Source organism: Chiloscyllium plagiosum, unplaced genomic scaffold, assembly GCF_037043375.1.
Source record: "Chiloscyllium plagiosum isolate Xiang-an unplaced genomic scaffold, Cpla_swu_hap1 HiC_scaffold_9, whole genome shotgun sequence".
NCBI classification, from domain to species: domain Eukaryota; kingdom Metazoa; phylum Chordata; class Chondrichthyes; order Orectolobiformes; family Hemiscylliidae; genus Chiloscyllium; species Chiloscyllium plagiosum.
In genome coordinates, this window is record NW_028270147.1 from 68,591,941 (window position 1) to 68,603,947 (window position 12,007).

Genomic DNA, 12,007 nt, shown 5'->3' on the forward strand with positions numbered 1-12,007 from the left:
AGTGCCTTTTATGACCATTGGCATCTCAAACCGCCTTACAATCAAGTAAATTCTGTTGAAGTGTAGTCACTGTTGGGTAGGAAACATAACAGGCAGTTTGTGTACAGAAAACTCCCACAAGCAACAGTGTAATATTAAGCAGGTAATCTGGTTTTGTGATGATGGTTGAGGGACATGTGTTTGCCAGGTCATAAAGGGATAATTTGAAATAGTGTCATGGAATGTTTTATATCCACTTGCACAGACATATCAGGCTTTGGTTTTATGTCTGAAGGATAGTGTACACACCCTCAGTATAATGGGAAAAGTAGTTACGTGGTGAACAGTGATACTCTGGGACTATTTTCAGTGGAGTAGAGAAAGAGATAGAAACATAGGAGACAGATTAGGCCATTCAGCTCCATTATTCAATACAATCCTGGCTGGTCATCCATTCCAATGCCTTTTTCCCACATTATCTTTTTATGTCCTTTAGAAATCTGTCAATGTCTATTTTAAACTGAATGACTGGACTTCCACAGTTCTTTGGGATAGAGAATCGCAAAGATTCACAACCCTCTGAGTAAACATACTTCTTGTCATCTCAGTACTAAGTGGATTATCCTTTATTTTGAAATTATGTCCCCTGGTTCCAGACTCCTAAAGCAGAGGAAACAGCTATCTTGCATCAATCCTGTATGACCCTTTCAGCATTTTGGAGGGTTCAATGAGATCACCTCACATTCCTCAGGCTCATATCTCTATCTATGTATCTCATATCTATACCATATTCTCCTACCACTCTTCATAGCTGGAAATGTGTTGCTGGAAAAGCGCAGCAGGTCAGGCAGCATCCAGGGAACAGGAGAATCGACATTTCGGGCATAAGCCCTTCTTCAGGGCTTATGCCCGAAACGTCGATTCTCCTGTTCCCTGGATGCTGCCTGACCTGCTGCGCTTTTCCAGCAACACATTTCCAGCTCTGATCTCCAGCATCTGCAGACCTCACTTTCTCCTACCACTCTTCATAGACCAGTTCTACCATCCTGTGATCCTGAAAATAAGTCTGATGAGCCTTTGTTACGCTGGCTCAATGGAAATAATGGTCCAGATTTTCTGCAAAGTGACAAATTTCCACTCAGATTCTTCTCTTTTATGAAAGAAGAGGGCTCAATGTTTCTAATTTCGCTCAGTGATCCCTCAGAAATGTGGAGCTGTTCTTCCAGTCTCCCAGTTCTTGCTTAGTACAAAACCAAATTCCTTTTCCAGTCAGGTCAACTGCCATAGTCTGAAAGTTAGAAGTCCTGACAGCCATCAAGCCATAAGTACATAATTTTGAGACCATCATTATTTTTCTTTTGTTTTTCTCATTGTTGGTTTGAAACTGTGAGTTGCAGTTGAGATTTTTTTCTTTGAACAGTAGCAGTATTTTTTAAAAATGAGAACAAAAGACAAACGTTTGCTATTGGGAACTGGTCGAAGATAATGCTGGTTTATTACTACTCTAAGAACACTGTAGATGATTCGATACCAAGCTACAGTTATGCTCAGGGATTGGATGTTGAATTGGTCAATTCGGGAAGGACTAATGCTGGCCAGCCAACTACAGAGAGTGCTGATAAAGAAAGAGAAAACAAAGAGTGAACTGGCTCAGACTGGGTTGTGGGCAGGATTTGGTTTTATTGTGGAAATTGCTGGAGTAAGCATTCGTTTTAGGTTTACACTCTCTGTCTAGCTTTCTTAAATTACTGACATGTTGAAAGTACTGTGAAATGAACCCCAGTCTCAGAAATAAGTAAAACGTCTCCAGAAGCCTATGGAAGCTGTTTGCATTAACCTGTAACTTCAGATTGCAAGCAAAATATACAGTTCTGTATGCCTGTTCTACGACACATTGTCCAAGGATTTCATGAAGGCCTGATATTCATTATTGAAATGGTTACTGCATTTGCAAATGACAATTATTTTACTTTCCTATAATTTATCCATTCACTCTGTTGGTATGTAAGTGGGAGTTTGTATTCAAAGCAAATTGGGCTTAAATCATAGTTGTTAAATTACCTGGCAAGTTAATTATCTGTATTCTGTTAAAGTACATTCTTAACAATAAACTGTTAATTTTTGTTTGACGTTATAAACTTGGTGTCCAAGATCTCTTAGTTGCAAACTCTGGTCTGGTACATTTGAGCAACTTGGAGTCATTGAATGTTTGTGTTTACTCAATACAAATCCAGTGGTAGTGAGGCTGATTTGGTTTTGCTTGCTATCCCTGTGTTGGAACAATTTGGTAAGAGTGATCTTAGGGTACTGGAGGTGTAATGTGCCAGATTGGTAGGGAAGTAGAGTATCAAGTGGGCAGGGTGCTAGGGAAGTACAGTGCAACTGGGAAGGGGATAGAGTCCTAGGTGGTAGGATGCCAATGGGGAGTGCAAATAGTGTGCCAGTTGGGGAGGCTGGCAGTTGCAATGGGAGGAGGTACCAGTTAATAGTGTGTTTCCTGAGTAAGGGTATGATGCTAGCTGAGTGCTGTGGGAAGGGGAGTGGTGGCAAGTGGATAAAGTGCAAGGTTCAAAGTAGCAAGGAGTAGGCAGATAGATTTAGAGTAGGTTGGAGTGGGCAGCAGAAATTCAGTCTGGTTGGGGGTGGAAAGGTTGGGTTCCAGGTCTGGGAGGGTTTTTTTTCCCAGCAGTGGGATTTTGGGTCAGGTCTATTGAGTGGACAGGACTGGGTGGTCAGGTCTGGTGGCAGGGGGATTGAATCTGGGGACAGGGGAAGGCGGTTTAGGTCATTGGAGGAATGGGGAGGGTGGGGTGAGATTGGGGATACAGGTCAGGTCCAGCACGGATCAGAAGATGGGGAATGATTGGTGGGGTCATGGAGATATAGGGAGAGGAATGAGTTTGTCAGGGTCTGAGAGATGTAATTGGCCTGAAGTAGGTGCAGGTGTGTGAGGTAAGAACTGTGACTGTTTCATAGTTATTCATAAGTTAGACGATGTACTTAACAATCTAACTTTCCTGAGTTAAAAATCACACAACACCAGGTTATAGTCCAACAGGTTTAATTGGAAGCACACTAATTGGAAGCTAGTGTGCTTCCAATGAAACCTGTTGGACTATAACCTGGTGTTGTGTGATTTTTAACTTTGTACACCCCAGTCCAACACCGGCATCTCCGAATCGTAACTTTCCTGAGTAATTATGTTACTTAATTTCATCACAATCATCCAAAGTGTTCAATTTAAATAAAAACTCTTGAATGGATCTTAACATATAGGAATTGCCCAGTCAATTTCCTGGGCAATTCCTCCAATGCATGCTACAATGGGGATTCTGAAAAGATCCTCATGAACAATTCCTAACTTTGCTGGCGTAATGACTTTGTGGTCACAGAAAATCTGCTCCTTTCCCCCTCCTAAAACAAGGAGACCAAAACAATACACATCGTTTTGCTGGAGCATGAAATGCTTTGCCATGGGTTATTTTAAAGCAGACATCATTGCAACCTTTAATTACAGAAAAGAAGCAGGGAAGTGGGATTAATTTTGAAATCCTACAAAGAGCTAGCATGTGCATGATGGACCAACTGGCCTCTTCTAATCATTCTGCTTTGATTAAGTCTGGTTATGATTTTAAGTCTGTCTCTTGCAGCAACATCTCCAGTCCTGCTACTGGTTGGGATTGGCATTAGTGGCAATAGAGTATAAGCCTATTCATAGAGTCATATGAGTCATACAGCACGGAAGCAGACCCTTCGGTCCAACTTGCTCATGCCGACCAATTTTCTCAAACTAAACTAATCCCATTTGCCTGCGTTTGGCCCATATCCCTCTAAATCTTTTCCATTCCTGTATGTGTCCAAATGTCTTTTAAATGTTGCAACTGTACCTGACACTGTAACTGATTCAGATTCTGAAATGCTAAATATGTGACGACAACTAACTCTGGCTTAATTTTAAAGAGCTGCAAAAATTTCTAAGAGTGAGTTTTCAACCTTGCACAGATCTACCACTTACACATTGTTTTATTCAACAAGAGTACTCCAGGTTTCATGTCTAACACCAAATATAGCTCTAACCTTTCAAGCCAGACGTAGTACAAATCGATAGAAATATTAGACCTACTAGTCATTTCTCTTAACAGTGCATTATCATTCAAGTCATCTAACTGATATCCCACAGAGTGAAGAATAGATGGCAGCAGAGGGCAGAAAACCAAGATGAAAGTAACAACATGTGGACAGTAATCCTAAATTTGCTGGGACAGCTAAAGTGAGATACAAAGCATCCAAAGTTTGCCCTATTGAAAGGCTAATCAGCTGTATGGTGACCTAAGTGTTTTATGTGTTTCTGAAGGGTTATATGTGTTTACATTAAGTATTGTAACTCATCACCACTGTGTCAGGATGAGTTCTGTTAAAAACCAAATGTGTGTTTGACCATTTGTCAGCAAAATGAGGCATGGTTGATCATACTGTGATTGCACTATGCTGAGTAAATATAATGCAGTTGATTAGAGGACACAAAAGCTGCAAAGAAACAACTTATATGAACAGCTTGAATAAGCTGATCATTAAAACCAATAAATAAATTTCTTTCAACAGAGGAGAAGATTGTAGAGAGTATCTCTTCCTGAAAATTGATAAAAATGACACTTTGGCAAAATAATGGTAAGATTCACCTCATTGTCTGTAGCACTTCATTCAAAAAAATGTTATGGGTTCTAATCTAATGTGTTTACTTTTGCAAATTAATATGGAATAAAATAAAACTGAAGTATCTTCAAGATAAGAATGCTGTATAAACATGTACATATAGGGCAGAAACACATTGGGAGAGAGCAATTTGAACAGAGAGCAGGCCAGACACAATAGCAGAGACAGATCTCCAACTACAGAGCACGTGATCAGGAAGAAAATTGGAGGTGTGACATCAAAGAGTAGAAGGTAAGTGTTTACTTGGTGGATTTTTTTTCCCACTCTGACCTGAAGTAGGGAATTTCAATCAGGATAAGTATTAAAATATTAAGCAGTTATAAAAATTAATAAGTGAGTGGTTGTTGAATATAATCTTATCTTATTTTTATAATTAAGTTCAGTTCCATTGGTAAAGTGCATTCAGAATTATGGAGCTGATATTTGTAAAAAGTAACATCTTTACAATCCTAAATATCTAATCAACTGAATAGGACTTTGAACCACATGGTTAAGTTCAGTTCAATTACTAAGATTTAAAATACTACAGGAGAATAGGATATATATTTTAAAAAATAATTGAACAAAATAATTAAGCAGATTGTAATTGCGTTACCTAATACCAATGAGATTCAGGGCAAACACATCGGCAATAAATGTTTGTAACTCAAGTAGCTACAATTATTTACTAAAAAAATGAAGCCACAAGATTCCACGGTATAAACCAAAAGAATTTTTACGAAACATATATCAAACAAGTTAACATTAAATACTATATTCAGTAACCACCCATATTCCAAAGTTCAGAAATCAGTACAAATGAATTAAGAGGCAAATTGCGGTCATTTAAATACTTATAATTATGCAATGACAAATACAACTAAGTCCAATCTTATGAATTGGTTCATTAGTCCACAGCCTAAATATGATCAAGCTCAGTCAAGACATTCTTCAAGATAAAAATCCTCTTTTAGGATTTAGCCTGATTTCCAGTCAACAGCAGCATACAACCAATCAGAGTTTCATAGATTAATTAATTAATGAAAAATGGCATATATCATTAGAACCACCTTATCTCTGTTTAAAATTATCTGGATGTCATTTGTATACTAAATTTGCTATCAAGTAACAAAGCAGCTGCAACAACTATATGGTCGCTTATTCTCAGTTCTAGATCCAGCTTTGACATTTTTAGCATGTCTGAGATGTGCTGCTGGAATCACCAGCAGAGTTGCGGTAATTCTGTATCCTTTTGGATGGTTTCAACATGGTTAAGTCTCCCTTGAGATTGGATTTCCCATCTCGGTTTCAGCCTTATTTTCTTTAGAAACTGGAAAGGTCAGCTTCCCTCCTTCATCTCCCTTTTTAATTAGAGTTTCTCTCAAAAAATATAAGCTTTGAAACCACAGATTCCATCACAAAGATTAAGAAGGCTGAATTGCTGAGAAGCATAGTTGTATTCCAAGGAGACTGCACTCCCTTGGGAAGTAGTCAAGGTCACTGCAGCTCAGAAAGTATTTGCATTAAGCAGCAGGGTCTATCAGCAGCAGCAAAAAACTTATATTTCATGTTTGCAGTAAGCTGAGGATTCATACCAAAGCTTTTATTATTGTGATGCTTATTATGTTATTTTTGTGAATAACAAAGACTCATTATTGTGCAGCTGGTGTGTGACAATCTCTAGCATTTTCCATGATGTCTTTTAGTTTGCATCAATTCTCCATACCCTCGCTATCTTTTCCTGCATAATGAACACGAGATTGACAGCTTAGGATCACAGGCTACTTTCCTATACACTTGATTCATGGTTCATCAAGGGAACCCGCACGAGCAGCTGAACAACACCACAATCAGATTCACAGGTTGTCTAAAACTTCATCAAGTGAATGACAAGATCCTCCATGAAATAGCCCACTGCCTGAATACATCAATGATTTCACCAGATTGACATGTTGGATAAGTGAGTGAGAGAGTTAAGGTTAGGAAGGAAAGATAGATATCCAACAGTTCTGCTGTATGTGGATTCCAGCTTCTCATCATTGCTGTGTAAATTTTATCTGTCTGTTATGTGGATGGCTGCCTCTCCACTAATTATCTCCTCAGCGTCAAGCCAGGTCAGCTTTATATTTTTATTTTCTTCCTTATTGTATATGCCAACTACTTCTGCAAGTAGAATGAGTATAGGGGTGTAAGAGCTTGGAGACTTTTCTGATAAGCCTACAGCATTGTGTGGATGATGCTGGAAAGAAGCAGAAAGCCTGGGCAAGCAGAAGATGTAATTATGAGAGCAGTGAGATGTCTTGTGGATATGAATACAGCAGAAGGAAGTGCAACAAAGTATCCCACTATAATGCACATAAACATATGCCATTTGACTTCTCCAGCCTACTGCACCATTGAATAATATCATGATTAATCTGATTGTGGCCTCAACTCAACATTCCGTCCACCCCAATCACCTCTGAAATCCCAGAATCTGTCCATCTCTGCTGTACAATTATTCACTGATTCCTTCTCCATTGGTATCTGGGGAAGAAAGTTCCAAGGACCCACAACTCTCTGACAGAAAAGAAAATCTTTTTCGTCTTTCTCTCAGACTGAATGTGATCACTGCAAACTAGGGGACCTTTATTATGAAGTCATTAATTAGTTCTATCTCATTACACAATATCAGATTTAGTGAAGTCTGCTCTCAGGTTGGCATTAGAGTGAGCTGCTCTGTGAAAGTATCCTGAAAACGCTCTATGAAAACATTGTGAACATTGATAACCTGGAATAAGAGTGTTGTCTTATAAGGAAAGATTGGACAGGCTAAGCTTGTATTGGCTGGAGTTTAAAAGAGTAAGATTGAAACATATAATATCCTGAGGAGTCCTAACAGAATAGACACAGAGTGGATGTTTGTTTTGATGGGAGAATCTAGAACTATGGGTCACTGTTTAAAAATTAGGTAACACAGAGGTAAGGCAAAACATTTTCTCGAGAGGTCTTGAGTTTTCAGAACACTATTCCTAAAAAAGGTGGTACAAGGAGGATCCTTGATTACTTGTTAAAGCATAGGTAGGTAGATTCTTATTATACAGAGGGGTGAAAGGTTTTTGGGGTAGACAGAAATGTAAATTTGAGGCTACAATCAGATTAGCCCTGACCTACTGAGTGGCAAGGCAAGCTTGAGAAGCTAAATAGCTTATGTCTGCTCCTAATTCATATGTTTATATGTATGTTCACTGTATGTACCTTTGAATGCTTAGGTTGCAGTATTTTCACCTTGCGGCCAAATCTCTGAAATGGCTACCAAACCATATATACCTATTTCTATGTGTACAGGTACTAATTTATTTTGTTACAAAAACTGATTGCATTCAGGTACATAGTCTTATTCTGTATTATTTTGACCATTTTTGTAACCTCTCCTCTAGCCTTATCTGCAGGTGCAATCTCAGATTTTCCCTTCCTGCCATGGTCAAATTCCCTACTGGTACCTTGCTGTCTTGCCTTGTCTTCTCTGCTTAATTTGGATACAAGTGATGAGCTTGATTCCTTGCCTCGTCTATTTAGTTCAAAGCCCTTTACACTGTGCTGGTTTTCTCACTTACCAGAACACTGATTCCAGTGTGGTTCAGATAAAGACTGGCTCATTTTCCCTGCTGATCTCAGTGCTCCAGGAATCATATCCCATTTCTCCCTCACTAATCTTTGAGCCACACATTCATCTCTCTAAACCTATTTCCCCTATCCATTTTACTCATATTTTTTGCAATAATTCCATAGAGCCTCTAGATTGAGGAGGATGTAGCTAAAGTATTGGGGTTACAATAGAGTGTATTGGTTTGTACCACGTTTAAACAGCTGTACATAGATGTCTTCTCTTGGTATTCCTTGTGATCTTCAAACAAAAATCAAATCCTGGAACAACATATGTAGTATTTATTTGCCCTGTCGGCTCTCTGCATTACTGCTGAAAGGTTTGCCCATGAACCTAGAGAGAAAGGACAACTTGGTGTTTGATGCTGGCATGCACTATGAGCATGTCCGCTGATGCATCAGAAAATCTAGAGGTTATTGTTGCAGTCTTGCTACCCGGACTACACTATACACCATTGAAAATAAAAGGCTTCTTTCAGAAGCTGCAGTTTGCCCGACATCTTGCTCATCCACCTACTAGACAATGGTTGGTTATTGTGCAGTATGTACTCAGTTCACTGTTATATCTCCTGCCAAACCCACAAGCTCTGGGAAAACAAGAACAGCATGTCCATGAGAGTATCAACACCTGTAACTTCCAATCCAAGTCACACTCTATCCTTACTTGGAAATATATCATTGTTCCTTCAAGATTGCTGAGTCAAAATCCTGGTGTTCCTTCCATAGTAGCACTGTGATGTACCGATAGCATGTAAATTTTAACCAACAGCTCACCCACAACTGAACAAGAATAATTTTGATGAGCAATATTTACACTCTTCCAAATTTATCTTTCTGTTAAAATTGGTGGACAGTAAGAGTGGGAACATTGTAAAAACCAGTGACTGATCATTTTCCCCTGGTCCACTTGGGCAACAGGATTGTGCTCCCAAAAGGCCGGGTCATTATTATGTAATTTAGTCAAAAATATCAACACGAACAAAATTAATATTTTTGCATTATTAATCTATATGGTGTTGGTAATTCACATCTCCTGAATGAATTTAAAAGCAATTAGTTGGGCCTGAAAACAAAAAAAATCTTAGAACCTTCAATATCTGCACTGAAGTCTCACTCACCTGACATTGCTACATATTTCAATTCACACCAGATAAAGGATAACACTCAGCCAGCAGATGTAGGAGAAGTAATCTGTGAAACCCAGCTTGCTAGCACCAATATGCAGTGTTTAGTTGCATCTCTAGAATTCTTGTTTTTCTGACAAGAAATTTGACTGTTATTTCTTTCATAAACAGTTGGGCTCAAAAGCTAAAAAAGAACACTTGAAATGTAAAAGACACAGTAAAACAGAATTGTGGCCTACTCCACTGAACACTATCCAAATGGACTCTAAACTGTTCAACTAGTTTTGGTCAAGAAAAGGATAGACACTGCTCAAAGTGCCAGCTAAATGTCAATCAAAAGACCACTAGTTGGTGCCATAAATAATAGGTGTACTGTAATTTTCCACTAGAGGTCAGTGTAGTATCAGTGTGTAGCGTTAGAGAAACCCAATCAGCAGCAGCTAACTTTTTACATTTTTCACTAATTAATAATGGAAACATATTAACTTGGTTCTGGTTGATTTTTTAAACAAAATTTAATAATAATGACCAGCCCTTTTAATTGAGAAGAGTGTAAAGCCCGACATTTTCAACTCTGGAGATTAGGTTGGAATGTGGGGCCTAAAAAAAAGCATTTACACAAAACTTGTCATGCATACCAGAAATCTCAAAGTGTTTTGCAGCCAATAAAGTGCTTTTGAAGAGTACTGTAGTCAATGTTGTAACATAGGAAATAGGCCAGCTAACTTCCACAATAAGCAATGTGATACTTACCAGTTAATCTGTTTAGGATATTGCTGAGGGCTAAATATTGGCCAGGCCAACAGAAATAACTCTGCTGCTTTTCTGAAATAGTGCCATCGGATCGTTTATATTTACCCATGTAGTCAGAAGGTGCATAAGTTTAATAACTCATCTCAAAGACACATTTCCAACAGTGCAGAACCCGCTCAGTACTATAAAGGAGTGTCTTCCTCAATATTTGTGCTCAAGCCATGTAGCATCACTCAAACACATAACCATCTAACTTTGTAGAGTAGGCTCTCTCATATTAATGACAATGGTCTAATGAGTAACCACTCATCAAGGACTGACTAACTCAGTGGGTAAGGTTTCTTTTTTAAAAACAGTAAAATATATCATAAGTTATGAAGTAGACATTACAACAAATAAATTGAACTCTGTATGTTTATCTTGAAGTCAAAAAGCAGAATAATTGCCAAAGTCCCAACATTGTACACCCACAGCATATACAACCCTTAAACGTGAACTCTTTTAAAGGCAAGTTACACATGCAATGTTCTCCTCCTTTCCAAAATAAAATTTAACTACTAACAATAATAAGTGAGCTTATGTCTCTTTAAATTATATAGGTAATTTGCTGATGGTCCAGATCTCATGTTGGCAACATTGTCTGGTGGTGTTCATTGACTACAGTCATCAATGACATTGTCTGTTACTCCTGTTTATGTTTCGGATCTTGTACTTATGTAACAGGATGAAAGGCAGTTGGATAAGTGGAACAGATCTGAAACGTTCAAACGGTTATCACACAATTACACTTTCATGTGTTTGGACCTCATAGGAACTTGGTTCGGTCCATATTCTGCCACCTCAGCTGGTTGCTGCGTTACTTCTATGGGGATCCTAAACCTGAACTTATTGTCCCATTTATAATTTTGACAATTCTATATAAATTTGATCATTCTATTTTATTGTGCAGGTTGTTCTCCTGCCATTTTACAATCTGCACCTCAGTTTACAAGGAATAATTTGGGTATGAATGGGTAAGTTCATAAACAGCAGTCTGCAAACAAGCTCCATCAGCGATGGAATGATTGTACTCAGAGGTGATGCACCCAAATATAAAATTGTATTGCGTGGATCTTGCATCAACTGTCTACATTTAAGGACTAGATTTTTGACTGTGCAAATCAAGCATTCAGATAGACCATTGGACCTTAGATAAGCACATGGAGAAGTAGTCAATGCTCCATTTCTCACACATGTCCTTGAATGGCTTACCAATTTATTGCAGACTATTATCAATAATTATCTCTGTAGGAGTGCCTAATAAATTAAAAATAGCTTAAAATGTGTGCAATGGTTATACTTGAAATATTATGCAATTGACAAATGATAGGATACTTGATAAAACAATAATGATGCAGTCAGTTCCAGGCACATGAGGAAGGTCAGCTGGAATTTTGGACCAAGGATGGGCAGGATATTCATGCAGTATTAATGGACCTTTGCACAGACTTAACATGTGCTCTTGACATGCCTTGCAGCCCTTAACAAGGATTTTGAAGTGACTGCTGATTCCCAACAAATATGCTGACTCTCTTGTGTGTTGTCTCAACTGATTTACGCCCATGCGTGCGTGATGAAGTTGTCGAAGAATATCAAGTTGAAGCACTTCTGATGTGATGACCTGCATCACATTTTTAGGTGCCTCTTCGGGAAAATGCATGACTAGAAAATCTTTCAGCTAATATCGTCTGCTTAATGTTTGAGTAATTGGACTACACTATAGACAGATCATTTGAAGCAAATGCAATCAGTTTGTCTTTTGTAGTATGCATGCT